Source organism: Papaver somniferum, chromosome 8, assembly GCF_003573695.1.
Source record: "Papaver somniferum cultivar HN1 chromosome 8, ASM357369v1, whole genome shotgun sequence".
NCBI lineage: Eukaryota > Viridiplantae > Streptophyta > Magnoliopsida > Ranunculales > Papaveraceae > Papaver > Papaver somniferum.
In genome coordinates, this window is record NC_039365.1 from 10346122 (window position 1) to 10362608 (window position 16487).

Genomic DNA, 16487 nt, shown 5'->3' on the forward strand with positions numbered 1-16487 from the left:
TAAATACTAAAAATAAGAAAATATATACAAAATATGTCACAAGATGAAGAATTTACCGGGACTCAGGATTTCACTGTTTTTCATGTTCAAGTGTTTCAGAAATTAATCCTAGGCAATTATAGCTCAAAATAAAAGAAATATTAACTCTATTCTTTTCCAAAGTATATTTCATAAAACATTAGTTGTAAGTTGTGAGCATGACGCATCAAAAGTAATCAAAACTAAGCAGGCGACATCAGACAAAATAACAAATAATTAATTGAAATCATAAAACAATTGAATTCTATGCACATAGTTATAAAAGAATTAATTTAATTACCATATGGGTCAAAAACAGCTTCCTCCATCGTCCCAGTGATGGGTTTAGCTTCTCATGATGCAAACACACTCAAAATGATAATTCATTGCTCAAAAGGTGCTTACAAGGATGATATTATAAGAAAATTATTAAAGCAGTGATTTTCTTTTCTCTCCCAAAAACCTCCCCCCAAATGTGCTCTCTAGCTCTCTATTTATACACACAAATACATATCAAATATATTCTTCCATAACTCCAAAATCTTCTTCTTTTTAATTAAAACTATCTTCAGGAATTTTTCCTTCTCTTTATTCTATATATTTCTTTACTAAACTCATATCTTCTTTAATTCGCGGAATAAAATCCAAGATAAAATCTTCTAAGAATATCTTTTTTGTTTAATACAAGATAACTTCTTTTTCTTCAAAACTTCATGTTTGTAAGGCAAAAAGATATTCTTATCTTAAAGATAATGAATCCTTTACCGTTGAAACCAAATTTCTTTTCAAAAAAGGAAGAAGATGGAGTCCCCTTAACCAATGATGGGGTGCGATTAGCAGTTGGCTCCATGGGGTGCCCCTTATCCAAAACCGAGAGTCCGAATAACATGTGTCCTCCGGGTGCTTATACCAACTTTTCGAGCCGAATTTTCCAAAAATACATACAAACACATAAAACACCATAATAAGTAGAAAATCGAGTACCAAAAATACTGAAAATTGAGGAAAATTCAGTCACAAAATTGTGTCTATCAAATACCCCCAAACTTATTATTTCCTAGTCCTCGAGCAAATCTAATCTAGAAAAATAAAAATGACTACACTTAGCACGTGCAGCAAGCCGTTAAACCGCTAGGTGGCCCTAACGGCGGAGTGTTGTCTCTGGAGGGTTTACCAGAGGTGTACCCACAAAACCTTTACTCCGGACCCTAGCTATCTACGCAAAACCTTGGAAGGCACTAAAGAATCTCCTTGGTTGTCATACTCTCATTGACTACAGGAGGAAGTACCCTGATGCGAAATTCCAATTGTTGTACATGAGTTTGCACTCAATCATAATAAAATTCATATAAGTGACAAATCTCTACTCAAATAGTTTCTGTACATCATAACCGGAGTCAACTAATCACATGGAAAGATTAAGAAGATGGATAAAGAGAAAAATAGATGGTTTAAAGTGAACGATGTTTCCCATATCTGTCTGAAAGCCTCTGCCAAGATGAACCTATCCTAATGGACTGAGATACCAGTCTGACTAATATCAACACAACTGGCATATACAAGGGGACCAGTGGTCGATAAACCTAACTCTAGGTCAAAACAACTGGCATATACAAGGGCACCAGTGGTCGACTTTATTGAATTTATTCCGGTTGGTATGATGGTCTGGTTTCAATTATTTTTTTTTTGGTGATATCTCAATCACTCTATTTAACCCTAGCAATGGTAACAACTTGAATCGTGTGCCCCACCAAATCACTTAAAAAATAAAAACAGAAGGATTAGGATTCAACGAGATATGGCGAAACTACCATGTTTTTTTTTTAATTCTAACACCTGAGCTCTGTGCTTTTATGAATAGACTCTTTAGATGTTTCCATCTAATCAGATTGGTTCCTCAACTCCTACAACCAATATGTTCCCCTCCACTTAGATTGGTTAGTGCCAACCTTAATAAACATAAATTTCTAGGCTTTGGAGTTTATTTATTGCAACTAAAAAGTTTCTCCCATACCCCCAAACTTAAATTTAACATTGTCCTCAATGTTCTAAAGATAAAATTAAAAGCATGAACAAGGAGAAATTGTTACCACTCGAAGCAAAAGAGTTAAGGAAAGATATTACCGTGTTGCATGATATTGGGTTACCTCCAAAGAAGTGATAAGTTTAAAGTCTTCATCCAGACATCGGAAGGAATTAATCACCTCATAGAATCATAAAGCAGTAGCCGGAATTACCGTGGGTCATCTGGATCAAAAAGTGTCAACCACAAGAAAAAGAAACTACAAGAAACCAAGAAGACATCGAACATACCCTTGTTTAAGACAACTACATCTAGTTGTGGTTCAGGTTCAGGCTCTATAAAAGGGTCTAAATAAAAAGATTTCATCGGTTGGATTTCCTCAAAGGCACTCTGAAGATCAGGCTGAAGAGTCTGGAAATACTCAACTAAGAACTTATAAGCGCATAACAAAAGCCTGAATAATTGGGGATCCTCTAAGTCAATCAGATTTGACTCACACAGCTGATCACAATGAAAGAGGTGGTCTTCCTTAAGAAAATGTGTCGCCCCTATTTTTCTAAAGTAATTAGGTTTAGTCTCAAAACTTAATAACCGACACATCAGAAAATCATATGTTCCCACAATTGGAAGAAAAGTTTTTAGTGGGAAAACAAAGTCAATCTTGGTATCATAGCCTGGGTTAACCACATCAACCAGGGGATGGGTTTCTAACAACTGAGCTCTCTTATGGACACAACTAGGTTCAGGAAAAAGTGTATGAAGATAATCTTGTAAGATGGTTGAGGCACAAATTTCAAATCCTACACGAGGGAACTTTCTAAGAGTTAAAGGTACAACACCAGGAAAGTGATAATCACCCTCAAACTTAGAGTTTTCAGTGTCTCTAGGTAGACTAGTCACAATTTCCCTAATTTCTAAATCATTAGATTCCTGAAAATGGTCAATTGATACTTCTAAGTTGTAATCAGGTGCATCCTCACTCATTTTTACGAGTTCACTTTCTTTGTCTCAGAGTGTTGTTTCTAAATCGCTAGACTCAAAATAAACTCGTTCCTCTAAACCATCATCACAATCATATAAAGGATTATCAGAGAAAGTTTCTAGTAAAGGCTCATTAACTAAGGTGTTAATCAAAGTTACTTCCTCTGATTCACTGATAGGCACATCTAATAATGGATTATCCAACACACTGCAGGCTAAAGGATCATGAACTACATCTTCTTAAACGGTGGTATCCTAGTCAAATCCTCATCCTTTTGAATAGGTGAATAATTATTAAAATTATTTGGATTTGTACTAGAAACAAAACTATCATTATAAAGCTCAATCGAAGTAACAAATTCCTGATCACTATGCCTACATATTTCATGTGCTTCATCAATACTATCCTTATCATAATCATCATTATAATAACATGAAAATGATCGAACCTCATCTAAACAAGTAGTGTTACCAATTCTAACCTCGTTATCTTGATTATGTGAATAACTATTTTCATTCTCAAGGGTATTATTGGATACACTATATTGGCAATTCAAGTTATTTCGAGCAATACTTTCGTTCTTCTCTAACTCAAGTGTACGTTTCGACTCGGCTATCCTCTCAAGGGTCTCTTCCAAAGAAAGATCCCTTAGTGTTGGATCTAAGTTTTCAGTTAACCTATTGAGGATATCTTCTAAAGAGGATTCAGTCATTGTTCCAGTTCTTTCGTCCATAACTTCGTTATTCACCTCATCTAACTTACATGTCAATTCAGCTAACTTATGTGTCTACTCAGCTAAACCCCTGAGGGACTCTTCTAGGGAAGGAATAGGAACAGATGGATCATAAAAAAGGACTACTTTTCAAAAGTTTGATTGTATCCTCTAGAGACGAAGAACTAGTAGTATAATCTTCTTGCTCGTATAACTGATGCACGTGTGGATAGTAATTGGGCTCACCATGGTATGACCCATAACCTTCAAAAGGTTGGCGTTCCCAACCACCATTCACACTATGGTCATAAAAAGAGTAATGTCCATATTGTTCAGTTGGATAATCATATTCATTCCGATGGCTATTATAATACCAGTTTGACATCCTAACTGCAAGGGAATTCTACACAAACACAAACAAGGCTGACTCGACCACAACAAGCCAATTTTATCTAGCAAAAAAAAGCATGATGGCTCCCTTAGATTGTTTCTAGACCAGCTTCTATTCTTTCGAAAGGCAATTCGTTACAATTTCAGCAAACCCCTCTGGAATCAATCTGAGTTAAAGTAAGTTGAATAGAGACGAGGGAAGCTCAATAGAGATTTGATACCCAAGGCCTCACCGGCATTAAAAGGCGGCGTATTCAATTTCCAGAAACCATCCTGAACTTCGAAGTATGCTCAATAGAGCAACCAATATTTTTCGAACGACTTTCCTATTAAGCTCGTTACCCTATCGGTCTCGTTCTAGTCCAAATTTTAAGGCTTAGGTTCGCGTAGGTTACGTGTTCCTAAGGCGGGAAAGAAGGAAAAGGTGATGAAATCCGAGTCCTTATCTTGATTTGGCCAGGCCTTGCCCTTTACTAGAAAATTAAATCCGATTTCAGGTCCTCAACATATATGCATACAAAATCATCCAGTAAACCCCCTGACAGAGGATTCGCGGGTGTTTAGAATTCTTACCTCCCGTTCCAGACGGGGGATGAACCGTTGAAGTCGACACGGGCCACGAATCCTATGTCATGTACGAACCCGAGGGGCCGAGGCGATATCGTAATCGCCGTTCTTCTCTGCAAACAGTTTATTTAAAACTACCCTTCCGTAGGGTTTTAAAAATAAAGTCCAATGTTCAATGTCCAAAAGAAAAAAAAAATGTCCAAAAATAAAATATTACAAAAATAAAAACCTTAATTACAGTTTCCAAAAAAAATAAAAATAAAATTATTTACAAAATCTTCTTCTTCACTCCTTTTGGATTTCTCTTTTCTTTCCTTTTTGGGATTTTCCCTTCTTTTCAGCTCTTTCTCTTTTCCTTTAGCTTAGCTCCAAATCTGAAAGCAAACAAAAATACCAAAACGCGTAAAAAAGAAAAAATAAAATAAAACCTAAAAACAAATCTATAAACAAATCCGCGTCGGCGGCGCCAAAAATTGATGGAATGTTATATAGTGGTAAATAGGTTGTCGTTCACTCGGACTTTGTTGAGATTGATTCTAGTCTTAAATACTAAAAATAAGAAAATATATACAAAATATGTTATAGGATGAAGAATTTACTGGGACTCAGGATTTCACTGTTTTTCATATTCAAGTGGTTCAGCAATTAATCCTAGGCAATTATAGCTCAAAATAAAATAAATATTAACTCTATTCTTTGCCAAAGTAGATTTCACAAAACATTAGTTGTAAGTTGTGAGCATGACGCATCAAAAGTAATCAAAACTAAGCATGCGACGTCAGACAAAATAATATAAAACAATTAAATTCTATGCACATAGTTATAAAAGAATTAATTTAATTACCAGATGGGTGAAAAACAGCTTCCTCCATCGTCCCAGTGATGGGTTTAGCTTCTCATGATGCAAACACACTCAAAAAGATAATTCATTGCTCAAAAGGTGCTTACAAAGATGAAATGGTAGAAACAATGATAAAACAGTGATTTTCTTTTCTCTCCCCAAAACCTCCCCCCCAAATGTGCTCTCTAGCTCTCTATTTATACACACAAATACATATCACTCAGATACATTCTTCCATAACTCCAAAATCTTCTTCTTTTTAATTAAAACTATCTTCAGGAATTTTTCCTTCTCTTTATTCTATATATTTCTTTACTAAACCCATATCTTCTTTAATTCGCAGAATAAAATCCAATATAAAATCTTCTAAGGATATCTTTCTTGTTTAATACAAGATAACTTCTTTTTCTTCAAAACTTCATGTTGTAAGGCAAGAAGATATTCTTATCTTAAAGATAATGAATCCTTTACCGTTGAAACCAAATTTATTTTCTAAAAAAATAGAAGATGGAGTCCCCTTAACAAATGATGGAGTGCGATTAGCAGTTGGCTCCATGGGGGTGCCCCTTATCCAAAATCGAGAGTCCGAATAACATGTGTCCTCCGGGTGCCTATACCAACTTTTCGAGCCGAATTTTCCAAAAATACCTACAAACACATAAAACACCATAATAAGTAGAAAATCGAGTACCAACAATACTGAAAATTGAGGAAAATTCAGTCACAGAAATGTGTCTATCAACTAGCTTGGGTCTTTATATTTAGGAGTAGTGGTATTCTGAATAATAGAACTCACATGACTAGCTAGGAAGGCTTTCTTCTGGACACTAAGTTTTCTTTTTCGCGTAGATATCCTTAAGAAACTTGGCATAAGCGGGAATCTGCTTAATCGCACCTAACAATGGGAGGTTGATAATAACCTGCTTAAAAACCTACAATATATCATTAAAGTTGGACTCCCTCTTAGTTGGAACTAGCAGCTGGGGGAACGGGGCTCTGAGAACAAAGCCGGGCTCAGCATGACCCTCATTGGCCTCTTTGGAGACTCTATCAGTCTCCTCATTTTCTGGCTCAGAAGGGTGAACTACTTCATGTTCACTATCAGGGATGGCAACCTTATTGTCAACTTTCTTTCCACTCCTAAGGGTTGTTATAGAATTCACATGATTGTACGATTTCTCTCCTTTAGGGTTAGGATCACTTTGACTAGGGAACCTTCCATCTTCTCTTTCACCAAGAAATTTAGCTATTTGCCCGACTTGAAGTTCTAAGTTAGCAAGAGACTGGGAATTATTATTAAAATTCTGCCTGGTTTCTTCTTGAAAACCACAGTGGTTCTTTGATAACATCTCATGGTTCTTTGCTAACATAGTAAGGGTTTCTTCTAAGGTGGAGATCTTTTTATCATTCTAAAACTGGGGTTGACCTGAAGAGTTCTTAGCATAACCAAAACCTGGGGGAGGCTGAGAATTACTAGACTGTCCTTGATTCTGACCCTTAGACCAAGAAAAATTAGGATGGTTTCTCCAACCAGGGTTGTAAGTCTCTGAGTATGGGTCAAACTTCTGACGGTTTTCAAACCTAGCATTCTTGTAGACAATATGGGATTGCACTTCACTAACCTGACCTTCCCAAAACGAGTTATTGGGTTCTACTCCACAACTATACACTTGAGAGGCTCTAAACTTATCATCAGGTTCAACAAGAGACCTATGTTTAGGATGATTCAATTCCAAAGCTTCTAACCTTCTATACAAAGCAGCAAACTTAGCATCAGACCCGAAGCTTGTATTTACCACATTGGCGCTACTTCTATTGACCAAGAGTCTTTTGGGGGGTTCAACACAAGACTCCCACTGTTGGGATTTTTCAGCGACAGCTCCTAAGAAGGTAAAAGCATCATCAACACTTTTACTAGTGAACTCACCAGCGCACATAGACTCAACCATGGCTTTGGTTGAATAGTCTAAACCATCATAAATAATCTCTACGAGTTTCATCTTATCAAATCCATGGTGAGGACACTGAGATAGGAGATCATTGAATCTCTCTAAAAACCTATAAAGAGACTCTGCCTCTTTTTGCACACTAGCGCTAATTTTCTGCCTAACAGACGCAGTTTTATGCTTAGAGTAGAATTTCATATAGAAAGCAGCAATAAGTTCCTGCCATGTTTCAATGGATTCAGATGGTAGGTTTTTCAGCCAGGTCTTGGCTTTATCTCTCAAGGAAAAGGGAAACATCTTAAGTTTCAAGACTTCATCAGTAAGGTCTTTTATTCTAATTGTCCCACAAATTTCCTCAAAGTCCCTAATATGAAAATAAGGGTTCTCAGCATCTTTCCCTAAGAATATAGGGATCATTTGAAGAATACTAGGTTTTATCTCAAAATTAGCCGTAGTGGCTGGCAATTTAATGCACGAAGCTCGGGTGGACCTAGTTGGGAACATGTAATCTTTCAAAGTTGCCATCGCTGGCACATCTGAAGTACTAGGGGTATTTTCCTCAAGAAGAGACAGATTCTCAAAATTGAATCCTAAAAGGAAGGGGAGTTCTATTCAAACACAAAGAAGGCTGACTCCACCAAAGCAAACCTAAATATTTATAGCAAACAAAAAGCATGATGGCTCCACTTAGATTGTTTCTAGACCAGCTTCTAATCCTTCGAAAGGGAATTCTTTACAATTTAAGCAAACCCCTATGGAATCAACCCGAGTTTAAGCAAGTTGAATCGAGACGAGGGAAGCTCAATGGATCTTTGATACCCAAGGCCTCATTGGCATTACAAGGCGACGTATTCAACTCGCAGAAACCATCATGAACTTTGAAGCATGCTTAAAAGAGTAACCAATATTTTTCGAATGACTTTTCTATTAAGCTCGTTACCCTATAGGTCTCGTTCTAGTCAAATTTTAGGCTTAGGTTCGCGTTTGGTTTCGTATTTCTAAGGCGGGCAAGAAGGAAACGGTGATGAAATCCGAAACCTTATCTTGTATGGCCAGTCCTTGCCCTTTACTAGGAAATTAAAGCAGCCGTTTTCAAATCCTCAGCATATATGCAAACGAAGGAATATAGTAACTCGCTGACAGGAGATTCGCGAGTGTTTCAACAAAATTACCTCCCGTACCAGAAGGGGGATGAACCGCTGAAGTCGACTCGGGCCACGAATCCTATGTCATGTACGAACCCGAGGGGCCAAGGAGATATCATAATCTCCGTCCTTCTCTGTAAACAATTGATATTTAAACTACCCTTCTGTAGGGTTTAAAAAAAAAGTCCCAAAGTCCACAGTCCAGAGTCCGAAAATAAAATCCAAAAGAAAAATATAATCTAAAAGAAAAAAATTCTAAAAAAAATTGTCTCTCTCTCTCTTTTTTTTAATTAATTTTTATTCTCCTTTTCTTTCTCTCCTTTCGCTTTGCTTTTACTCCAAATCTTTAAGTATTCACCAAAAGCTTTGGAAAATTTTTCTTTCGCTCCAAAATCCAATATCTGTAAGGAAAAGACAAAAACCCAGAAATGTAAAGAAGAACAAATAAAATAAAAATGAAAAAACAAATAAAAACCTAAAAAAAAAATCTATAAACTCTAGCCTAAAGACAAGTCCGCGTCGGCGGCGCCAAAAATTGGTGTGATTTCAATTTTAGTTGTAGTAAAAAGTTCGTTGAGACTTGTGAAAGTAAAATATTTAATGAAATTTAAAAACAAACAAGAATTAGTTAAAGATTATTATGGATCACCAAGACACTGATTCCACTATCACACATGAATAAATTATGGAAAATAATCCAAAACTCTAATTATCTTTTAAGTCCCTTATTTCTTAATTCACAATTAATCAAACATATTCTCAAATATTAATTGTATTCCCGAAGCATAGACTATCAATTGATCAAACAAACTATAATCTATCAAATTGAATCACAAGTAATTAAGAAAATTATGTAAACATTTAAAAACTCTGCAAGAGCAGTGATTGAGTGAATTATAATTAAAAATTAGAGAAAATGAAATAATTACCCATTATTCATGCGTGAATAGCTTCCTCATTGCCTTGGTTGTGGGAAAATTAGCTCATCATCATGTTGGAAACACACTCAAAATTTATTTTTATTGCTCAAAGGGTGTTTACAAAGATGAAATGGAGAAAAACTATTAAAAACCGGGTTTGCAACAGTTATCAGTTTTACAAACTGACTAGAACGATAGAACAGAGTACTGTCGCTGATTCTCGACCCTCGCATGTGTGTCGTTTCCATTGTTGAGAAACGACTGTTGTTCCGCGCCTAATGTTCTTGGTGTTCTTCACAGAAGCAGAAATGGTGATTCTTCTGCAACTCGACTTTCACAGCTCTGTAATCTCCCCCAAACTCTCGTAACCCCTCTAAGACATCCCAGGGACCTTTTTATACCTCTCGCGCACAATAAATATCCTCCATAACTCCAAATAATTCTCCATTACTCGGCAGTAAAGAGAAAATAATAATCGGATAATTTCTTCCCTGAATTAACAATTCACGCGCTAAAATGATGTATAAACACTCCAAACATGATCGTACATGTTGTAGGATTGCTTCAACACGCCTCAGACACATATAATCTTGTGAAAACTTCTCGCCTGAACGTGTTACCCTGTTTTCTTCTCGCGGAATATCCAGCCAAACTGGATCGAACCAAAAGCCTTTACCAATCCTGATAAGCCCAATCACGTCATCCCAAAAAGTTTCAGCCATTTAGTCTCTTTGATTCCCGTCCAAAATGTGAAACGCAAATCTGCAACAGCCTGTGAGTTTTTTTTTCGCCAAAACGATTTTTGAAATCATGAAGACGATGTCCCCCTAACCAAACCAGGGGTGCGAATAGCAGATGGGTGATGAGGACAAATCTGGGTGCTGAGGATGAATTTGGGAAACGCATAACCTTGGGTACCCCTTAGACAAATCTGGGGTCCGTATAGAAAATGTCCTTCAGGGGTCCAAATAGCACTTTTTGACCAACTTTTTCCACACAAGTGTATTTCTCCAAAAAAACCTACACAAACATAAAAACACCATAATAAGTACAAAATCAAGCACTAGCAATAGAGACACTGAGGACAATTCAGACATAAAAATGTTTCGATAGCTACCTCGAGATCCACGATCCACTGGTTCATCCTTTGAATCGATCGTTGTTAATGAACAAACTGTTAATCACACAAGAAGTCTAAGAATTTACCCCAAAGGCTCACATAAGAAATCATACAAGTCTTTCTTATTCTAGGACCATTTAAGGTTCTACACATTTTCATTATCTATCTCTTGCATTTCTAAAGGTTTAACTAATCCAATTAGATTGATTCTATAGCCCATAGTTAAGTCATATAAATATCTACAACTTTGCAGAAGAAACGAAAGGCTAATTCAGACCATAAGTGGTCCAAACACTAATTAAGATTGTTGGCTCTAATCCCAAGCCCATGGGACTGCACCGGCACGACCCACTAGTCCGGCTCACTACACAAGGCCTGACCCAACTGGGTCAATCTAACGGTCACTGACGGTTAAATGGGTCAACTAACAGTCAACGTCCAAAGTCCAGGTCAAAATGGTCAACTGGTTAACTCAGTCATCTAACTGAGTCAAAATGGAATCAAAACTAAATACTGAGTTCGCTCAACTCAGTCACCTAAGAAAAAACCGAGCCAGACTGAGCAAGCTCAGTCAGACATGCTAAGGTTCAAGCCCGAGACATTGCACAGGATAAAGGTTTTTCACACAACTACAACTCTAATCTGTAATTCAATTTCAGTCTATTCATTTAAACAGAACTCAACAATTCAGTATACAAATGAAATTTAAGCTTTACCTGCAATAGCAGTACTAAGCCATAGCTTCTTCACATTCAATTAAACTTCTACCAATTCCATTTAGCCCCAAAACAATAACATCTCGCAGTAATTCAACTTATTTTCATTATCATCTGAACGGAAACTCAAACAACACACAACCAGATACAAACTCAAAAGCAACCAACAATAACAGTAACCAACAACACAAGTTCATGTTATTTTGTCCACCACCACAATCTCATGCTTTCAGCTACTAACAAGCCTTCTATGGAAAAACTACTGCACTTCATACGCATCACTCCAAACCTATCTGCACTCAACTTACCAAAAATTCAATTGCAGACTCCCATATCTCGACTATATCTCAGTTCCATCACTATCATCACAAGAATCTGAGCAACACCACAATTTCAGCCCTGCCAACCATTTTACTTGCAACATCAGCTGCACCTCAATTCAATATCACCACCAACCTCTAAGAATCAACATAGCCTTAAACCACAACTTTAAATAGAGCAATTTTACATTCATCTCAGTCCTTGATTCAAGTATCAACATCTTCTCATCCACAATCACAGTTCCATTCAATAATTATCTCAATCTTAGTCCAAATATAAAACTCATAAAATCAGTAAAGAAAGTGGATAACTTTATAAGATTAGATAAAGAGAACAATTACCTCCAAATCATGTTTACTCAAATATCCACCAGTTCATCACCAGAGATAACTCCATCATTTTCTTATCACAGAATCAAACTCTTCACAAACATCTTCAAAACCCAGACTTCATCAAACTCGAATTACTTTTCATCTCCAACCCCAATTCATTAAATCGATCAATACCCATCTCAAATCCCCTTTTTAAAACATCAAATTCGTGTTCTAATCGATCTTACACGGTCTTCTTCCAAACACTAGTTCTTTGATTCTTCTCCATAAAAACTTCAAAAAGTAAGATAAACCTCAATCCTCGTTTCTTCATCTCTCGGAAGTACTATTATTAATCTCCCAAGCTTAATCTTATTATCATCTTCACCCTCATCGATTTACAGAGAAACCCTGAATTCAGTTCCTCTCAGATTCGAATTTGAATCAACAACAGACACCATCACTATCACCAACAACTACCCCATGCTCGGTTCCATCTTCTACCTATAAGAAAAATCTCACTTGATCTCTCGAATTCGCTGGAAAATAAAGAACAGGAGGGGAAGAGGAATTAGAAAAGAAGAAGTAGAAAGAAAGAAGATAAGAAGAATAGAATGAAGAAAATACGCATTTATCTTCTCGGTTCATAGAGATAAGGCTGACTAAAACTTATTAAGGCGCCCAGAATTCGATAAGGAAGCCACGACGTGTCTGTGCGGCATCAAAAGCGTTTTTCCGAAAAATGACAATTTTACTCTTCATATTGACTTGATGTTTTCTTCTTCGTATGATATCCAATTGATAAGTTCGAGTAGCCCATCTCACGTAACTTTTCGAGATCTATATAACGATACTAGTTCTACATCTATATCGTTGTTAGATTAATTCTAATTAATTAATGTTCGTTTTAAACAAAATTGAGATATTACTGGCTAATACGTCTCTTGACTAGTCTAATAGCGTTGACGAGCTTGAGGTTCTTTACATTATCCCCACCTTATTCATTCCCGTCCTCGAAAATCGAACCACCCTTCTAGTCTTCAAAACTCCCCACCTTAAAGAATTATCATATCTCTTATCTAAGCGCAAACAAAAAGAAATAAAGCACAAACCTATATGGCTTTTACAACTAAAATTTGTAGCTCTAGGTTGAACTATGCTGATTTTTAGTTCTATCAAATACAGAAGTCTAAGCTTCTTAACTAATTTCTATTGTATACAATATCTGTCTCTAATTACAAGGGAGATTCCAAGGAATATTTCTAAGTGAGTTTATAATTATCGATTTCCTAATGGATTATACTAAGCTTCTATGATCGGTCATCTCTGAATGCAGTTGCGCTGTCAAGGTTGTCCAAGACCAACAATGCCTTCCTACGAACAGAGAAAACACAACCTTTACTATTCTCCAGTGCTGGACTAACAAAACGTCAACTTATCACGACTAACTAATCTCTAAACTTCTACCATAACTGGTGTAACCTATCATTTTTACTTCACTACATATATATAACAACCACCCACCCAAACAAACAAATCAATTATTTATTTTAATTATTGACAGCTTTTAGTGATTAAGATTTATCTCACAACCCAACCCAGTTCTAAACTAATATGGTTCACTAACTGGAACTGGATATCTCTATCATTCCCATATAAGATCTAATAGTGAGCTCTGATACCAACACTGTAGCGCCCCCAAAGCTAGCAGCTGACTGTCCAAGAGATTAACTAAATAGAGAAGCACTACGAATCTAAATCATTTACTTAAACAATCAATTAAGAAATCTGCTATAAAACTTAACCCAAAACTAACCCCGCTCAGAAATATATATATATACAAGAACTTGTCTCAAATGATTCATATACAATAGTCATTTTGTTTGCAAATAGAATAAACCACATAATAAACATAGCAGAAGTTAACTAATTAACGGAGTCAACTCCTCGAAACTTTCGTTGCGCAACTCTGATCTGTCTCTGAAACTGAAAGTGGGAATGGGTGAGCACATCATCCCTAAAAGGGGTGCCCAGTAGAAATAACATTTAACTTTAAAGAAATCATGATCAAAATTCGGAAAAACAATACATGTTTTCCCTAACATCAAAGTGACTAAGTCACTGGAAATGCACAAACAATGTATATGGACAAACTCCTTCTTCAAACAATGTACTATATTGAGTGTCGACCAATTCCTTACACACTCTATTAGTTTATATTAGTGCCAAATTCCACACCTCATAAGCATAAAAGCTGAATTCATGTAGATATAAATGAAGGAGTGTATCCTATATACCACACGTGGAAATTCTCATTTCCCATAACAATTCATAGTGACAAACATTACAAGTCCTTTCCAATTCATGGAAATATTCAAAGAATCAACACAACAATCATAATACAAACTAAACAATGTATGAAATGCGCAAACAGATAATGCATGAGTTTGTAAAACATAAACCTTTGTAAAAGAAACAACAATGGTTTCAAAAGAGTTAAAAGTATTCCCACCTCCTTTGATGACAAGCCACGGGTAGCTCGAGATCCACGATCCGACGGTTCATCCTTTGAATTGATCGTTGTTAATAGACTAACTGTTAATCACACAAGAAGTCTAAGAATTTACCCCAAAGGCTCACATAAGAAATCATACAAGTCTTTCTGATTCTAGGCCCATTTAAGGTTCTACACATTTTCATTATCTATCTCTTGCATATCTAAAGGTTTAACTAATCCAATTAGATTGATTCTATAGTCCATAGTTAAGTCTTATAAATATCTACAACTTTCCAGAAGAAACCAAAGGCTAATTCAGACCATAAGTGGTCCAAAAACTAATTAAGATTGTTGGCCCTAATCCCAAGCCCATGGGACTGAACCGGAACGACCCACTAGTTCGGCCCACTACACAAGGCCTGACCCAACTGGGTCAATCTAACGGTGAAATGGGTAACTAACAGTCAACGTCCAAAGTCAGGTCAAAGTCCAGGTCAAAATGTTCAACCGGTTAACTCAGTCATCTAACTGAGTCAAAACGGAATCAAAACCAAATACTGAGTTCGCTCAACTCAATCACCAAAGAATAAACCGTGCCAGACTGAGTAAGCTCAGTTAGACATGCTAAGGTTCAAGCCTGAGACATTGCACAGGATAAAGGTTCCTCACATAACTGCAACTCTAATCAATAATTCAATTTCAGTCTATTCATTTAAACAGAACTCAACAATTCAATATACAGATGAAATTTAAGCTTTACCTGCAATAGCAGTACTAAGCCATAACTTCTTCACATTCAATCAAACTTTTACCAATTCCTTTTAGCCCCCAAAACAATAACATTTCACAGTAATTCAACTTCTCTTCATTGTCAGTTGAACGGAAACTCAAACAACACACAGCCAGACTCAAACTCAAAAGCAACCAACAATAACGGTAACCAACAACACAAGTTCATGTTATTTTGTCCACCACTACAATCTCATGCCTTCAGATACTAACAAGCCTTCTCTGGAAAAACTACTGCACTTCATACGCACCACTACAAACCTATCTACACTATCACAACTTACCAACAATTCAATTGCAGACTCCCATATCTCGACTATATCTCAGTTCCATCACCATCATCACAAGAATCTTAGCAACACCACTATTTCATCCCTGACAACCATTTTACTTGCAACATCAGCTGCACCTCAATTCAATATCACCACCAACCTCTACGAATCAACATAGCCTTAAACCACAACTTTAAACAGAGAAATTCTATACTCATCTCAGTCCTTGATTCAAGTATCAACATCTTGTCATCCACAGTCACAGTTCCATTCTATAATTATCTCAATCTTAGTCCAAATATAAAACTCATAAAATCAGTAAAGAAAGTGGATAACCTTATAAGATTAGATAAAGAGAACAATTACCTCCAAATCATGTTTACTCAAATATCCACCAGTTCATCACCAGAGATAACTCCATCATTTTCTTATCACAGAATCAAACTCTTCACAAACATCTTCAAAACTCAGACTTCATCAAACTCGAATTACTTTTCATCTCCAACCCCAATTCATTCAATCGATCAATACCCATCTCAAATCCCCTTTTTAAAACATCAAATTCGTGTTCTAATCGATCTTACACAGTCTTCTTCCAAACACTAGTTCTTTGATTCTTCTCCATAAAAACTTCAAAAAGTAAGTTAAACCTCAACCCTCGTTTATTCATCTCTCGGAAATACTATTATTCATCTCCCAAGCTTAATCTTATTATCATCTTCACCCTCATCGATTTACAGAGAAACCCTGAATTCAGTTCCTCTCAGATTCGAATTTGAATCAACAACAGACACCATCACTATCACCAACAACTACCCCATGCTCGGTTCCATCTTCTACCTATAAGAAAAATCTAACTTGATCTCTCGAATTCGCTGGAAAATAAAGAACAGGAGGGGAAGAGGAATTAGAAAAGA

The 16487-nt window shown here is 36.4% G+C and overlaps 1 long non-coding RNA gene across 1 annotated transcript; it reads right to left on the reverse strand.

Annotated features, from left to right (window-relative positions):
- Nucleotides 1–15174: 15174 nt before the first annotated feature.
- Nucleotides 15175–16487, reverse strand: LOC113305545. The gene is made up of 2 exons (XR_003338509.1): nucleotides 15937–16487; nucleotides 15175–15858 (listed from the first exon to the last, which is right to left on the reverse strand). It is a non-coding gene; the product is annotated as an uncharacterized LOC113305545 (long non-coding RNA).